The sequence below is a fragment of the Falco punctatus genome (genome assembly GCF_963210335.1).
Source record: "Falco punctatus genome assembly, chromosome: 12".
Classification (NCBI taxonomy): domain Eukaryota; kingdom Metazoa; phylum Chordata; class Aves; order Falconiformes; family Falconidae; genus Falco; species Falco punctatus.
In genome coordinates this window covers 22,030,309-22,048,778 of record NC_137592.1, presented here as the reverse complement: position 1 = coordinate 22,048,778, position 18,470 = coordinate 22,030,309, and the positions used below count along the sequence as shown (strand labels likewise).

General features: G+C 41.8%; 1 protein-coding gene and 1 long non-coding RNA gene across 11 annotated transcripts in view; one reads left to right on the top strand and one right to left on the bottom strand.

The window, feature by feature from the left end:
- The window catches only part of TRERF1 (transcriptional regulating factor 1), a 102,463-nt gene that overhangs the window by 21,284 nt on the left and 62,709 nt on the right, over positions 1-18,470 (bottom strand). For 8 of the 10 annotated variants that reach the window (XM_080408633.1, XM_080408639.1, XM_080408635.1 and 5 more), the window contains one exon: positions 7,510-7,607. The gene's annotated coding sequence lies outside the window, so the exon portion shown is untranslated. Of the gene's footprint in view, positions 1-7,498; positions 7,608-18,470 lie in introns of all 10 variants that reach the window. The other 2 variants (XM_080408637.1, XM_080408636.1) reach the window with 1 other exon arrangement.
- The window catches only part of LOC308072159, a 30,320-nt gene continuing 23,862 nt past the window's right edge, over positions 12,013-18,470 (top strand). The window contains exon 1 of the long non-coding RNA XR_013931552.1: positions 12,013-18,024. This is a non-coding gene — a long non-coding RNA (uncharacterized lncRNA). The remainder of the gene's footprint in view (positions 18,025-18,470) is intronic.

Genomic DNA, 18,470 nt, shown 5'->3' with positions numbered 1-18,470 from the left:
GTTTTCCACAGCTTCTCACAGATTCCAGGATATCTACACGAGGTATCCACTGGTGGTATGAAAATAAAGAGTCACTGAAGAATAAGATGCAACAATAATGTCCATTGCTGTGACAATATAAAAAAAAAAAATTAAAAAAAAAATCACAAGCATAGTTACCCAGCTGCATCTATGCACATAGATTTGTTTGCTACATCTGTGTGAAATGTGATTAATGCTAAGACTAAACCAGTCCACGGAAATTTTTCTGATCACTCACCTTACATCAGGAGCTCTGAACTCCAACTTTTATTCTAACCTCTTACCCTTCCTTCTTTGCCCTGCACTATTAACACACTAATTTATACCGAATGCAACCCTTTGTCATTTGTCATTTTCACTATATAAACTGTAATTCAGACTAACACTTTACAGATGTCTGTACTGTTTTTGATGAATAAAACAAAATACATCGGCACATTACAGGGTTGTTTTACTATTCCACAGTATGAAGCAATCACCGTGTCTACAAAGACACACACACACAGAGGTACAATACGCCTGCACACACAGAAATACATTTCCACATAAAAGTTGATTCTGAACTTCAACAAGAGCATAAAAATATTAAACCATAACCTTAACTCTGCCTCCTTCACATCTGCCTTTCCAAACGCAATGCTTTCCACCACAGACTCCTGTGTACCGATAGCCTTACCTTTTCAAACTTAGGAGAATCCTTCATCTAGAGGGATAAATATAAAGTCACTGATGGAGAAAATTTTAACCATTGCCAGATGCATATTAACGAGGTCTGTGCTAGCAACAGCAAATAAGGGTAATACATAGCTGCAGGCAGAAAAAAAAACCTTTTCCGTTCTAGCATAATGTATGACAGAAAACGATAGCTCCCAATGAGGAGGGCTTTCAGTGTGTACAGTTTTTGTGTAAACCATCTGCAGCCATTAGCATGTAACATTTTCACGTGACAAATAATGGCTGAGAATAATTGCAAGTTTATTTCCCCTTTCCAGAAATATACATTGCTTCACAGTTTCTCTGAACACACTCCCTTCCAGATTTTTATAGATGCACAATTAAAAAAAAGATAGGAGTCAACAATGAATGGTCAGGCTGCCAACAAGATTTTTCAGCCACAATCCAACTTCAAAGACTTCCTATTAAAAATTATGAAGGGAAACTAAACAAAGCCTCCACAAAACATTCAAAGGGCATAAAAAAGAAACACTGTGCAATATTTCACACTGAAAGGCCATAAACTTTTAGAGGAAGAGAGGGATCCTGCACAGGACTACGCATCTCCTTATGCCTGCCAAGTTAAGAAAGCTCGGCTGAGGTGCTCTAAATGCATCTTCCCATGAAAACAGGGCACTATTGGATCTGTCAATACACCTTTTGTATAGGAGGTATGCCCCATTTCACCTATTAACAGCACTGTAATTTACACCAACTTCCTTGGGTTTGGCCCTTCTTTTTGAAGTTTGAAGTGACAAGTATTAGTCAAAGGACAAGAAATAACTGTATTACAAACCAGTGAGAGAGAAAGTAAGTGTCTCCAGGAGACAATTACAAAACTGAAAGAATTTCAGGAGTAAGAACTTATTCTTAAGGCAGCAAACAACATGATTTTGGTATAAAAATTAATCAAGCAGCTAGCCAGGCCCCTGACCCCCTAACTCCTCCCACAGGCAGAAGCTCCATGGTGGCACAGCCAGTTTTGTGGTCACCAGAGAAAATGTCAGCCCTCAGGCATACACCAAATTCCACTTATTGCACCCTTTCGGGGGGAGGGGGGGGAATTACCTGTCACAATTCTCAGGGTACTGGAAAACAGTCAAGGTGGTTTTATATCAGAATTATTAGCAGAAATGTCTCTCCCCCACTTCTCTCTCAGTAGGGAAGAAAAAAAAGAAAAAAGGGGAAAGGAAAGAAAAGATAAAAAAAAATAAAAAGACAAATGCTTATAGAAAATTTCCCCTCCAGCATCCTCAACTCCCCTCCAGTTCAGGAGTTTGGACATGCTGCTGTCTGTTACGTAGATTACGGAATTATCACAGTCAGAGAAACATTTCTAAATATCTTCAAAAAATTGTAATGGAATACTGTATTAAAATACCAATCAAGTCACAAAAGGACTGAAAACTTCAGTCATTATGAGACTCACATTTGAAAAAATCTGCATTGTTTTAAACCACGCAATCCTCTCCCTCCCCCTCAAAAAAAGAAAAAAGAAAGATGAAAACATTCCTTTCAAAAGCATCATTGATCTGGAGGGAGAAAAGTGCAAATGTTTAAAAAGCACTGTTATTCTACCTTCAGGTAACACAGAAAAAAGCCCAGAAATGCACACTGATAAAAGCATAATCATTAATAAACCAGTCCCTTAGATACCAGATTATTTTTTTTAGTACTTGAATGGGCTTAAATTCAAGGGCTTGATGCTGTATACACTGAGCATTTGCCATCAGCTTTAACAAAACGCTAACAGTATACATTTCTTGTTGGATTAAAATCTCAAAATATTTCAGTCTGTACACGACATCATTAAAGCTTATAGGGGCACCAAAGTTAGTCGCTGGCCAACTGAGAAGCCAGTGGCAGCATACTGAACAATTTCCTATTTCTTCCAATGATACGAAGAAAAGAGTGCTTTTTCTCCTTTTTGTTTATCTCTCATGCCTAAACACCCATCACTGTAATTTATCATAGCAACAACTCTAACTACTAAATGGTTAAATCAAACAACTAAAAGCAGCAGGAGTTTTAAAGCAACAATGGTTCTGCAGTTCTGCGTTTCTTCTCTTCCCAAGTCATTTATGCTACTTAACCTATTACATTTCTGACATTACAGATATATCCCCATTATGCAATCATTACAAAGAAACATGAAAACAAATGCAGAAGGACAGAAACATTTCTGTAGACTGCCTAGAAAGAGAAATACCCTACTTAAGTTTATGGATGGAATCTGGACTCAAACTAATGGGAGTTAATTGATTTCAACAGAGACAAGGTTTTGCTTGAACTCTTTTCTCATAATTTCAGTGTGGTCCCCTGCAACTTGCACAACCCCATTCTCCAGACTAAAAGCCAGAGAACATGCCAAGCTGGCTGAAATGCCTTTACACACTCCAACTGCATCCCTCTTCAAACACAAGAACTGTAAGGCAATACAAGTAGTAGTCTCTCCTGGAAGCTTGCCGTAACTTAATACTGGTAAACATGAAATAGAAGAATATTCCAACATTATCAGTCTTCAGTAAAAGGGATCTGATCTTCCTCCTTCATAAGCTATTTCACTGGAGAGTCAGAAAAACTTAGAGAAGACGACAGGCAGTGAAATATCAAGGAAACGGCAGTTATAGCAAAAAACCCCTCCCAGCTCCCATCACACACCACAGAAGTTGAAACCTGCAGAATTTTTCAAGTAAACAACAGATCAAGCCACAGTCACAATGTCAAACTGTCTGAATCCACATAAATTTCAGAACAAGACATCCTTTCCAAGTCAGCCAGTGCATGAAAGCTGGGCTGGGTATGCTGCAAAACCAGGACTGAATGGCAGCCAGTGCCAGTTTCAGAACCGAGCTGATGGAGAGGGGTGACAAAAGACTGTAGGAGAGCAGAGCTAATGAGTCTCCAGGAAGGAGACTCATTAAAAGGCCATAAAGTTATTGTAGCAGTGATGTAAGCCATCTCAGTAGGTTGCATGGCTGCGTATCAAAAGGGAATTGGATCCTATGGTCTGTCCAACTTCACGTTTCTCAGCTGTCATTTCAAGCAAAAATCTACATGTTTTTATAGATTATTGACTAATTAGTCTGAAAAAAAAAGACAACTGCCTAAGATGGCAGATACAAGAGATTTCCATGTTCAAACAGCTTCTGCAGGACAGAGCACCTGCAGCTACTCACAAGCAACAGTATCAGCACATGATGATTCACTAGGGCACCATCCCTCCTCATGACCTTCCCTCCAGGACAGCAACAAGTTAGTTAAAGGAAGTTTAACCACCACCCTTAGCAGTCTAAACTGTTTTTTTTCTAACACTTAACTCAAGGCATGCCTGCTTACAGAAATGTGTCATTGCTGTGTGTTCTCCCAACACTGCAGGTATGCTTTAATCATGCCTTACTGCCCTTCAGTCACACAAGCTGAAACAAGGCTTTCTCAAGTGTCTTTCAATTCTTTTCCCCACGCTTAGCTTCAATAGAAACAAAACAGGATTTATCTTACTCAACTTTTAGCCTTTTTTATGAGCATGTTTTTATTGGCCTGTTTTGTTATTCAGAACCGTGAGATCTTCTGCTAAGCTATTTTCCAAAATCAAGACAGCCATCATTCACATCATCTTGCTCTCTGATTTCCTTTAGGACAGGAATATACAGCAGTTCCTTCCCTGACAGCCTCTGTTCTGCCAACGCTGATGCTACCTCCAGCCACTGCCACACAGGCTGATTATAATCCAGCCTTTAAGCAACAGCACAGACAGGCACGATCTTCAGCTGGGCACTACCAAGGTACAGCCACCCGCCAAGAAGAGTAGCTTTAAAGACCATGGAGAGTGCTACCTAAGAACAGATGCGCCTGCACTACTCAAACCCAGCTCTGAGGAGCAAAGCTGGCACTACCCCTGCATCTTCAGATGCAATGACTGCGGTAATGCTGGATGGCTGAGAAGCACAGAATTGGAAGACACGTATTTCAGAGACCCCTGTGCTCTTGCAGGCTGTTTAGATACCAGGTTTGCCTCCATAACTCTTTGTGTAGCCACAGTTGAAGCCCCAGCTCCCCCCCCCCTTTTTTTTTTTTTTGGCACAGGAAATATGCACATGAAAAAAAGCAGCACAGGACTAAAACAGAATGAATAATTTCTAACACCAAGCAAGGCAGCTAAGTGAACTAGCAGAGAGAAAAGGGAAAGGGGGCTGAGAAGACAACTCAAAGGTCTACCTTTTTTAAAAAAAAAATTACAGAAACCCTGAAGACATCTGATATACAAATAAAGAGAGGCAGAGACTGAAAACAAGGGTCAAAAGGTATCAGGATCATGGCTATTTAGGTTAGAACAAACACCGAAATAGCTACAGAAAATGACTGCTGGTCCTTGAAATCCATATTGCTATCTCAAGGAGAAATGCTTACAGGGCTGAAAACCTTTTCACCCCAATCCTCGACACAACTGCTCATATGTTTTCTACTACACTTTGATTTTGGCTTTCTCTGAATAGCAGACATCTCAAATCCACACCCATATCTGCATACAAACCTCAAGGTTGGCATTATTAGGCAAAACCAACAGCAACAACATACCCACTTCAGTATATGAGAACACAAGCAAATAAATAATTGCAGAAGTTAAAAGAGGATGGCAAGGAAGCAAAGTATTTAGCACGCTGATTTTATAGCAAGCATAGTGAGAAAGCTATACACGCTTGGAAGGGGAAAACCAGATTAGCTACATTTTAATATTAATGCTGGTAATTCTTCAACAGTTGCACAAATCCTTCAAAAATTATCATTCCCTTTGCAGCTGAGCTCCTTCTGCAGTGCAGTTGGAAAGGCTGCTGAGTCTCATGTGGCTGCTCATTTAAGCTGTTCCCATTTCCACTCTTTAAGAGAGCCTAGAATGTCCTAATTCAGTTTAATAAAGAACACATTGGACTTGGGGGAGGGGAGAGGAACGACAGCATTGGGAGGGGAACCGAGCAATTTCTCTACTTCAATGATGTTTAAAAAAAGGCAACAAAAACAACAGCAAAACCAACAGTTGATCATCTAAGGAAAGCCTCTAGAAAAGGGGGAGGAGAAAGGAAGACAAACAAGCAGAAACATTTGCCTCTCCTTTTGATCTAAGTAGAAAATGCATTCTGAGGCACTGGTAATCTAATGAAAACTTTCTTTCCCCAAAACTAACAGAACTCTGGTTATTCAAGAAGAGGAGGCTAATTTCTAAATAAAGCCATTAACTCAATTTAGTTCAATCGAGATTCAGTTCCATGAGTCCCAAAGAAATGAAGAAGGTTGCTTCAACAAATCTGATTATCTTTGCTGGCAGTGAATTGGCATTACAGTTTTGAGGTACTTTGAAGGGTTCTGAGAACTGTGTATGAAGCAGCTATCACATTACTCCATAAAAATACCAAATATAAAATGATGTGGTCTCCTCACAATACTGATTAAAAATAAAATAAAAACCTTGACTAAGGCCAGAAGGGCACATGAATTGTATATTCCATGACTAAACAACTAAAAAGAGCGTACGGGAGACAGCTTAAAGAGGCTGATCATCTGTGATAAAACACCATGATTTTTTTTAATATTCACCAATATATTACTGCATATTTGATCAAGGCTAAAGCTGCCTATGAAACTTGATTTGAAATCTCTTCAGCCAATCTGGGTTTACTGACTGCTTAGATGAAAAAAACTGTAACACCTTCCGCTGAGTCCTACATCAAGGGCGATACTCACAAATGCTTCCTGGAAAATAAACATGCCCTATTATCAAAATTGCCCTCAACTTTATATTTTAGTTTACTTCTATTACTGAACTGAGTGACTTGTTTTTCTCCAGCAAGATCCCAGTTCCGCCGACATGACAAGACCTGGCATGAAGATCTTGGGACAGAGACGTTAGACCTTGCCCATTTACTTTATGTTGCTGTGTTACAACCTCCGGTCTCTGCTGTTGGTTTGGGGAAGGAGGGGAAATTTTTGTGCCTTTCCCCTCAAACATCAATCCATCAGCTATTGTTGTGACCACAGCCACATTTTAGGATAAGGTGAGCATCCTTCTAATGCACTGAATCAGTTTCTTCCTGACCTCTGTTTATACTCTGAAGCTTGTAATGCGATTGCCTTTTTCTGTAACTGTAAATGCTGTGTAACAGTCAGAGAACATATGCTAGGATTTGCAAAAACAGGCAAGAAGGAAACATCCCAAGACAGATAAACAATTAAAAAAACAAGGCAGAAGTAGCAGTATGCGGAAAATAGCATATGGCAATGCTTTCAGTTGAGAGGGAACAGCTATTTGGAGCCCAGTGTCTCCCCCAAAGGACACAGCTTTCAGAAATGCTGCTGCACGATCCTCCAAGAAGTCAGTCCCTCTCAAATACCTCTTGTTGGTACTTTTGCAACAAAGCCAAACAAAATCCAGTGGCTATGCAGAGCGGACCATCATAGATTTTTTTTGTGTTTGTTTTTTTTTTTAATTAAGATAATGTCCACTTTGCTTGTATGAGACAATATAGCTGAGGTAGTCCTTTAAAAAAACGTTTGTATGTGTGGGGATCTCCTGTGTCATACATATTGTAGGTACATAAAATGATGTTTTACAGGACAAAGCCAACACACAACTAGTCATATCTGAGAAGTCCATCAATAAAGCCACAGAGACTCAAAAGCCTAAATTTTGGAAGACAGTCAAAAAGCATTCAGCCTCATTAAACAAGCCAGCCTCATAGAAAGTGGACATACGATGCTGCAACATTACCTGAACATTACCTGATTTTTGAGGATTTGTGAGACTCCTGTATCTTGCTGTGCTGTCTTTGCCATAACATTTCATGCTGCTTTCATTCTGTGATCTCAAAATCATGTATCTAAACATAAATCAAGAGAATGGAAATTAGTTTTTCCCCCCACCACAATTATCTTATGAAATACCACCACCTTGCCCCAAACCACAAGCAGATCTGCAAGAATAAACTTCCTATTGTATCATAACCAAATCCCAACTTCTATTCAATATAGTATCTCCACGCTTTGTTCTTCAAGTCACTATTGCAGAGGACACCTATCAGCACTATAACCCCCTTGAAGAACCTCTTTCCTACACCAACAGTGAGAGATTGCTTCATTATCAAATCTCTGGGATTGATACATCCACGGTCCATCCTTCAAATTATAGACTGAAATACAAGTAAATTACTCTTTTGTTCTTAACTCAGCTTGGCATTTAGTGCAAAACGAGTAACAGGTTATGTTGACGCTTTAAATAAAACAAGATGGTGCCTCTACTGAAGAGACTGTAAAGATTTCACAGCATCTTATGCTGCTTTGACAAAACCCAAAGACAGCCTGGGTGCTCTCACAGAAAAATTTGCTGGCCCAGAGCACGCAACCTACATGACGAGCATCACACAAACAAGAGAAGGTACAGCAGTCAGGGAGGGAGGGATTCATGGAAGTCAAAGGTGCGGGAGATACAATCAGGCTGTCACCCAGTGCAGAAGAGGTATCTAGACAAGGCATCCTAAATGATTTAAATGAAAACAACGCATTTGTTTTTGTAGGTGCTGCTGCCAAGACAGCTTTTAGGGAGGGCCCTGAAAATTCAAGGGTGTTAAGAGAGCTGGCCAACATCATCGCAAAGCCACTCTCCATAAACTTTAAGAATCATGTAGATCGGCAGACATCCCAGAAGACTGAAAGAAGGCTAATGTCACCCCCCACCTGCAACAAGTGCTTAAAGGGTGATCCAGGAAATTATAGGCACATCAGTCTTACTTCAGTCCCTGGGAAAGTTATGGAACGAATCCTCCTGGGGGCTATCAGAAGTCAAATGAAGCACGTGACTGGGAAAAGCCGGCACAGCTTCACCAAGGGCAAATGGTGCTTGACAAACCTGATAGCCTTCTACAACAAAGCGGCCTGCTGGGCTGACGTGAAGTGAGCAATGGACACTGTCTACCTGGATTTCTCCACAGCCTCCTCCCAGAGAAACCAGTGCATTACAGTCTAGACAAGTGGTCTGCGGTGGGTAGGGGTTGGCTGACGGGCCGCACCAAGGGCGGTGGTAAGTGGCTCCTATTCAAACTGGCAACCTGTCACAAGGGGGGTTGCCCAAGGATCAACGCTGGGTCCAATGCTCTTTAATATCTTCAGAAGCGATCTGGATGATGGGATCAAGTGTACCCTGACAAAGTTTGCCAGTGATACCAAACTGAGTGGGGAGATGGATGCTTTGGAAGGGAGACCCACCCTGCAGGAACACCTGAATAGGCTGGAAAACTGGGTTAACAAGAACCTCATGAAGTTCAAAGGCAAATGTAAGGTCTTGCACCTGGGAAAACATAATGCACGAGTGCAGCACAAGCTGCAATCTACCCGGCTGGGGAGCAGCTCTGAGGGTCTTGGTGAACAACAAGCTCAACAGGAGTGAACAGTGTACTGCTGCAGCAAAGAAAGCCAACAGGATGCTGGGTTGCATCAACAAGGGCATCACCAGCAGAGATAAAGTCGTCATTATCCCACTCAGCACCTGTTAGGCCACACCTGGAATAGTGTGCTCAGTTTTGCTCCCCACTATACAGTGAAGATGACATAGGCTGGAAAGGGTCCAGAGAAAGGCCGCAAAAAGCGTGCTGTATGAGGAAAGGCTGAGAGAACTGGGTTTGCTCAGCCTTGAGAAGAGAAGGCTTAGGGGCAACATTATCACCATGTTCTAGTATTTAAAGGGTGGCTACAATGAAGATGGAGACTCTCTGTTTTCAGGGGGTCACATGAAAGAGACGAAGGGTAATATTTACAAGTTATTCCTGGGGAGATTCCCATTGGACAGGAGTAGAAAGTTTTTCAGCATGAGAACAATCAGCCATTGGAATAATCTCTCCAGGGAAGCAATGGACTCCCCAGCATTGGACACTTAAGATTCAGCTGACAGGGCGCTGGGCCATCTTGTCTAGACCATGCTTTTGCCAAGAAAGGTGGGACCAGATGATCCTTGAGGTCCCTTCCAACACAGTGTTCTATGACTCTATGAAACAAGCCTGGAAGCTTAGGGTGCAGTCCATAGCTCACCTGCATCAACAGGAAACTCTTCATTTGCATCGAGCCCTATCAGGTTTGGGGAAGTCATTCCAGGCTTAAGAAGAAACTGTATAAATGCCTGCTTGTGGAAGAAGGGCACAGATAACCTCAGTGACCTCGATCAGCACTCTCCTTCTCTCACCTTCATCCTAGATTCACTTGTTAAAATTCTTTTAAAATCTCCGATAATAGGTCCCAAGCATCGTGACACTACTGCATATAGCAAGAAGCCGTCTCACAAGTCCAGCAGTTCCTTGCACAGAACAAACAAGTGCCCTCCCTTAGCTCACCAGCAAGATGAGGGAGATGAACCCAAGCAGCTCCCTTGCCCTGCCCAGTGCCAGCCTCCGCTCCCCCCAAATCCATGGGAAACAGACAGGTCCACGGCACAATCCAGACACCAACCTACTCCACCAAAACATGCACCACGAGAGACAGCAGAGCTCCTTACAAAGCCTGACATGCCCAGAATGTCTTTCTTCAACAGAACACCTCCGCTGTTGGTAAACGCTAGTAGCATTGCACAGGGACACACGGATTTTCTTATATCCAGGTGAGCTTTTGTTTACAACACTGCGTTGAGTCCCAGTAACAAAAACCCGTGTGCATTCACATCTTGCTACAAATGTAAGCTGAAATGCTACAAACATCCCCAAAAGCAAATCCTTTGTTAGCTGCTTGCATCCTATCAGCTGGCGGCTTTCCTCAGCAAATCCCATGAATTTACCTCTTCATTGAAATAAAGACAGGTTTCAATAAAACATTTAACACCTTGAAGTCTGTAACAGGCATATTGGATCTGACAACTGGCAGGGGAACACCATTGCTTTCTGTTTGTAACAGGAAATACTCAGAGACACAGGGAAAACCCGAGGTTAATGTCAGTGGAGCCAAACAAGAAAATGTGGAGGGTTTTTGCCCCAGTTTAACACACCTGTTTAGAATCTGCCAAGATGTTTAAATTTAATTTAAAAAAAAAAAAAAAAAAAAAAAACAACAAACTGCTATATCATGAGCAGTGACCAAGTCTCTGTATAGTTTTGCTTTCTTTTTTATTTATCCACCTGCTCTGGAACAACAAACGCTAGTATTAAACCTAAAACCGCCAAACTATTCTGCAGGCAAACCATCCCTTACAGCTTTCTACAGAGGCTAGGCTGATCAACACTAGGAAAAACAACAACAGGAACGCCCAGGAAAACCCTTTCCTGTTTTTCTTAGTTGTTTTGGTTACTTTTCCCACTACACCGCCACCATCATCAGAGCTACAATACCACCCATATGCAGTTGTGTGTAAACTAGCAAATACATGCAAAGTTCTCATACGTAATACTATAGTTAAAGAATAAAACTTTGGGCCTTTTAGAGCTGGAGACAGTGAACTGATGGCTGATAACCACAAAACCAGTCCCAATGTAATTAATGCTGGACTAAACATTGCAAAAAAGTACAGAAAATTCACAAATGGGGTTTTAATTCCATTCATTAAACTTTAATCAGCTTCTCATTTCTTGATGTTTAGATTAAAAAGCAATCTAACTCTATATTCCTTTGCCATATTCTTCAGTTTTGCTGCCATCCCAGCTCCTAGATTTTTTGAATATAACCAAAGCACAGTAAGGAGAAGCCGAGAAGTGAATCCTATGGCAACATTTACAAATTAAGAGCTAAGTCAGAGATCAGCTATCCCATACACACAATATAAATTTTCGTTCTTTTCTCTTCATTAGGATTGATGACACTGCTGGAAAATAAGGAGCACATAATACCTTTTATGGGAACGTAAAGCACAGACGAATTAGCAGAGAGAGAGTGCAGCTAAATCAATTTCTCATCTCAAGATAGTAATGGAGGCAATTTCTTGAACTTTACTATGCTTGTAACGTATCGATCAGCAAAGCTTCACGCTGAAAGTTAAACTAGGTATTTTTCCAGGAATAAAATGGAGGATGGCGGTAAAATTCTAGGCAACACACCAAAGCCTGGGGATTTTGTCCAGCCACGTTGCACTTCAAAAACTCAAAGTTTCCACCTACCTGCAAGTTACCACAACACACAAGAGGAAGATTTCTAGATGAAGGCGGAATTAGTCCTGCAGGAACCTTCGCAGAGCAGATTTAGGGAGAAGCAGAAAGACACAGTGCTGCTCCAGAAGCAATGGCACAAACGCCGGTACAGGCTGCGTGACCTGCAGCCTGGGGGCTGCATTTCTGTTGCCACATTTCAGCTGCCCTTGGCTGCCGGTCGCTGTGAAGAGCCATTTCCCAGAGGTCTTCCAGCCTCCGCTGTGGCTACACCGTGCCCTGAGATGCAGATCCCCTTCCTGAACTTCTGCTACTGCTCTGAGGCCTAACAGCACGTTAGGACAAGGAGAACATTTGCCTTGGCCACCTGATTGCCATGGAGAGCTACAGCACCCAGGAAAGGCCACGCACATGCTCCACAGGTCAGTCAAGCGTGCCTGGCACAGGCTGCGTGCTTCCAGAGGGAGCCCCACTGCTGCGTGGCAGATTTTAGATATGAAAAGAAAAACAGAGATCAAAGATGAGGATATATATATCCCCCAGTGAAGGACAGTGAAATGCTGGACATATAACCATCTGGAATAGCTATATTTAATTCAATGGGATAGACTTTTTCATCATTTGACATTAAGAACTGAAGTGTGAAGACTGGGAACTCATATTCCTATAGATGTATGACCATCAGACCACCATAATATAATTCTGAGAGAGTTAAAAAAAAAAAAGTTTTTTGGGATTTCTCTTTTCTTGCCCAGTGGCTGCCTGTCTACCTAACCATACAAGAACACTGGCTGATAAACTTGCTGTGAAATTAATAAGCCCCACCTACTTTAAATCAATGAAACACAGGAGCTTTCTCCCCTGTATTTGTCATTACTTCTATTCCAACAAGGGTGACTGAGAGCATCCTGTTATCTAAACTGGTTGGTCATGATTAAACCGTATTCAATTATTTTTGGAGCAGAAAAGGGGAAAGTAAGCCACCTTAAGACAAGAAACATAAGAACAGCAACAGAATACATGTATTAAACAAGCAACACCAACAAAGACTGTAATATCAACTGACAAAACCAGGAACAAAAAAGTTGATAGTACCAGAACCATCATCATCAATCCAATCATGTTATCATCACTTTGGTTCACTTACACAACTACATCAGAGCAGTTTCTCCCCATACGCTGGAAGTCCTCTCAACCATCAACTTCATGATTTTGTAGCCCTTCCCTAATCAATGCTCAGCTTTCTGGTTGCACCTTCCTTGAACTGTAGGAATTTAAAATCTCTTCTAAGGACAGGATGCTTCATGCACGCAAAATTATTTTTACGTGCTTATCTTTGAAATGTTTCAGGAATACTGTATGACATTTATTCCCAGAGAAAATCTAGACAAACAGTGCATCTTACAGATGAGACGCTATGGCACAGATAGGTTGCGAATTCCAAAATCTCTTAGTTTTTCACGTGTAGAGTCCAACACTTCAGATAGGAGGTACTGTACAACACTAAATCATGTTTAAAGTGGTTTTGACTCAAGCTGCTGGTCAGATGCCTACTACTCACACAAAACCAAGGAGTGTTCACAATAAAAGAGACCACCACAGGTATAACTGGTGACTACCCAGATGCTGTGGGCGACTGCATCAGGGGGCTGCTCTGCAGCACTGGCCAGAATATAATCCGGTTCCCTCAGGCAGGGCCTTAGATTGTCCCACTCAGAAGAAAATACTCTTTTTTGCAATTCCTTCCATCTTTCATTATGAAACTTCAAACAAGCACAACAAAGAAATCGGGGATTCAACACAGCCTCCCTCTACAGGAGTTTAATTTCTCTTCACAGCAAATTCATCACATGCACCAAGGTGGACAGGAGTTTTGTTTGAGAAGAAAAAATATAAAAGCAGCTTACAGTTTTCTCATGAAGCACATTTACGTAAAACAAGGCTAAAATAGAGTTATAAAAAGCATACTTTCCTTCTGCTGTTTAATCTGAAAGAGGCTGGCTTAATATCTTACCTGTGTAGTGTAATTTAAAAAGGATATTCCATTACATAGTATTGCCTAAAACCTGGAATGGTTCTTCTGTCAGTCTCATACAGCCCCTACACAGACCAGTCAAGTTGAATGAAGTAGAATTATGGCAGTGACAGGCTGTCACCCACAAGGGGAAGGCATGCTAGCATGATGCTCATCTGAGTTGGAGAGGTATTTGCCCATGGCAGAACCTCAGATACGCTCTGACAATCTTGTCTCCATCCCCACCCTGCAAGCAAGCATGTGGAGTAGGCAAAGGTTTGCCTGCCCATTCCTGGAACTCCTGCGCTCATCTGCCTCTTTCCTTTCCCTTCTCTCCCTAAGCCAACGCCTTCTCCACAACCGATTCCCTTTCCAAGGTACGTTTTCTTCTCTGTCATGCCAGGGGTCACTCCTCTGGTACCTAACCAATCTCCTTTCCCTCCTTTCCCTCTGCCTCTACTCAGCTCTCTTCCCTCAGGTCCACAACCTACACCTCCCACCACACAACTATTTCTTGGTTCCTCTTTACTGAATTCAGACAGCATCCATGCAGCAAGAGCTTGACAGCTCCAGAGCTGCCTGAGAAACCATCATCTTCCCCTTCACGGCTCTCACATACTCATTCCATGCTCGTCTCCTGAGAAGGCCACTGGACACTCACTCCCGATCTCCTTCATGACATTCATCATTTTTATGGGTCTCCTCCATGTCAAGCTCTTTCCAGACTGAGGACTCCTGGTGGCAATTTGTTATCCCGTACTTTGGATTTTTCCTCTTTACATTTTCTGGACCAGGGGGAGCAGAGATGGAAGACAGTGAGGACCAGAGCTGCACATGATATTGAAGACAGGGGAGCACCACGCACTTACACAGCGACAATTTTATGCTTTCTGTTCCATTTTCTGTTCTTTCATTAACACGTACCGACACTTGCTTTACTCATCATTACACTGCCATTTTTACAGGATGACCACGAAGTCTCCTTCAAGAGCAGTAACACCTGGTGCAGCACCCATCAGGGCATACACCGCGTTGTGACCCCCGCCGCCTCCTCCTCCCACATGCATTGCTTTTGTTTATCTACAAGCTATTTCCTCTGACATTTTATCATCCAGCCTTTCAGTACAAGGAGTTCTCCTGCAATGCATTTCAGCCAGCCCTTCTTGTCGTTATTCTTAATATGCAAAGCCTACACTCTTGCAAAATTTCAGATCCTTACTTTAAACTATGAGGTGACTGAAATTGTTCAAACAAAATCATTGCCAAAAATGACATCAATAAACAGCCCTGTTTCCTTGAAAAAAACCCTCAAACTATTCTTTCCCTTTGCAAAATTACTGGAAAACAGCCACTCCCCTAAATTAAATTCCCCAATCACTAAAATAAAAAAGAAAGGCTTCAAGCAGGCACTCCCCATAATGAGCTTTAGCCTTAATTGTTCCAGTTCGGCAGAGCTGAGAGCACTTCACAGGAAGATCTTCTGTCAAGAGCCCGACAACCCAATGCTTAGACCTCTCATGCCATACCAACATGCCATCCCTGCCCCAAGAAGATGGAGCAGGAGCTCCACAGCTCACCGAACAGCACTGCCAGGCCAAAAAAAACCCAACCAACTGACCCCAAACAAATCAGCAGGCAAACCTAAGTCTAACAGCTACTGCCTGGCTCCAGATCTTCTGTGCAGAAGGTAGGAGGGGGGGCGGGAAAAAAAAACAAACCACACACCCAACCCATTCCACCTCTCTGCAGACAGACTCCTATGCAGTGCCAAGAATATTTTGAAAGACACAAGATGTATAACAACTTTTCAACTGAATATTCATTTCTGAATTGAAAGGAAACATCTTAAGGCTGAGTGGGCGTAAGGAACGATTCCTCCTCGGCACCGCCGCGCTATTTATTAAGGGCTGTGAATACCCACAAGAATTCAGCTTTGGCCTTCACACTGTACACTAACAAGCTCAGTTTACTGACATTCACAGAGCATATGGAGCTCTGCTTCAAATGATCCCTTTGAAAGGGACAATTAAATCAGACAACTGGAGATCGAACGACCAACAGAGCTAATTAAATTCTTAAGTCCTGTTTGTATATTTATCCAAATCTTTCTCACCAGTCTTGCTGAGAAGGGGAATGGGTTGGCTTGGGAGGTCGAGGGAACAAAAGTATGCCTTTTTCTTCCCCCCTCGCCTCCATAGTTACAGATCTGTTTGGCACAAAACTTGTGACATGAAATCAATGCAGCCAGTGGTAGAATTCATCTTATTGTGACAGAAATATTCCACTTTCCCTAGCTTATATTTTAAATTGCTTTCTGATATACCAGGTTATTATTTTTTAGCCCCTTTGGTTCCTTACATAATTAAATGCCACACCACTCAGCCTTCACAATTACTTTTACCATTTTCAGAGGAACATTTGACACTCAGCAGCTTTCTCAACTTTCTGTGAAGAATTTAATCCTCACGAGTATTAGCTCCACTGAGTATTTTCTTCTTCATTACATTAAAAGCTCTTAGCCATCCCTATAAAAGTCTTTTCCCCTGTAGACTTTTCTGTAGAGCAGGTAGTACTTGCAGATTCTCAGCTTCCTTTCCTGGTATTCCATGTAACCAGAAGTAGCACAGAAAAGGGGAAAGGACAATGCTTTTTAATACCATGGTGCCTTCAGCTTGCAAGCAAGGGAGAATGGCTAAGTGCAACTCACAGACACATTTCTGTATCAAAATCAGATTTTGCATTTAATACTTGCAAAAATAACAACAATGCTCCCAAAAGGTCTTCTAGGTAAGCAATAAAGATTTTGCCCGCTTACCCTACAGGTACCAATATACAACCTCTAAAGCTTTCAGAACTGGCTTCTACAATATCTCTTAGAAAAGAACCTCAATTTTGGAGCACGCATGTTCCCAGCAGCTCTAACTTTGTTTTCTAGGTATTGCCCATGCAAAATGCATGACACACTCTCCAATTTTGCAAACCTGTGACAAAGCACACAGGTACTTTACAGAAGTACTTTATTGATATAGAAGTGACAAAGTAAACACATGTAATTCTGCAAGGAGGAAGTTCATCCTGCTTACCTGAGAGAAATATAAACAGAGAAACATAGATCAGGATAATGTCTCCCTGCCCAGGTAGGCTAAGAAGAATTATTTGGCCAGTGGGTATTTTATTTGGGGGTTTTTGTTTGTTGGTTTGGGGTTTTTTTTTTAATTTTGTGGACAGCTGCAGGGTAAAAAGAAAAAAAAAAAAAGAATAAAAGACCACCTTAAGGAAAGGGCCTTTTAAATAAATTAAAGGCTAAACCTTTATGTCTGAGACAACTGCCAGCTTGCTCCTTAGCAGAACAATAGGAAGGAGTTTCCAGAGCGCATAACAAGCACCAGGGAGGAAGCCTTCTCTACAGCAGGCACAGTACTACGCCATAGGATCTTCTCCTGGGAATGAATTGTACGGAGGAGACGTTTTGAAGAAAATTATAAACTTGCTTGTCATCTATGGCTCTACCTTACGTGCCAGTTGACCAAGTCATTCTTCAGAATTACTGGAATGTTACCAAGCGTCACACTTCCAACCAAGAGCAATATATGCTTGATCATTTCATACCATTTTCAGCTCTATCACAGATAGAGCTTGAATTATTGCCCCAGATAACTCAAGAACCAAAAGGCTCTGCCCACATTTCCCCATAAACCCAACTAGTGTCCTGGCACAGTGCTTTGCACAAAGGTGAAGGAACTAGGGGCTCTGCAACAGGGAGCTCAAGGATCATCTCTCACTTCAAGTCCCAATTTTGTCTGAGGCCAAAGTGAACTGAATTTAGCATGAATTATGCATAACCGCCCTCCAAGCAAGTGGATCTGTGCCAGCTGAACCTCATAAAAGTTTTGGTTGCTAGGAGGTAGTAGTGAACATATTCTGAAGTCCTGTTTACTCAAGTCATTGGGGTTCCCCTCTGGAATAACCTTCCCCAGTCTGCTCACTGGTTTCTCTTTCTCTTGAGACATCAGACTTCTGCTAAAATCTGTGATTTCCCATCTGGTATCATCTACAGAAGCCTCTATGAATTATCTCTCTGGACAGTCTGCAAAAGACCTCCAGCATCTTCAGAACAACATTGCATCTTTAGACAAACTAGATAACACACCTAGCATAAATTCTGCTCGGGTAAGCCTTGCGTTCAGACACGGTGTTGTTCAGATGCCCACGTATCAACTTCTGAGTCTCAAACTCCACAAGCCAGCACAGCAGACAGAACCTCAGTACCACTTCGTAGAGCTTGCCTTACCTTTTCAGTCTGCTCTCTTGCTCTCTAAGACTGTTATCTCAAATGAACATACAGTATTTTTACATCAACATCTTTCATCAATTGTTTTATGTGGATATTAAGTTTCAGAGTGTGCTATCTGGAAATCTAGGCTGCCAGATCATGCTTTTAAAGACTTATTCTATAATTCTCTTACCAGTTTGCAGGAGATGCAATTTTATCTTCTGAGTTATAAACGCATAACAGAATTTTTCCATGGTTATCTTGGCTAAGATTGGACTTAGAGTATTTATTTATTGTATTGTTTACATATACTGTGAGCCACCTGATGAGGAAATGGAGAAAT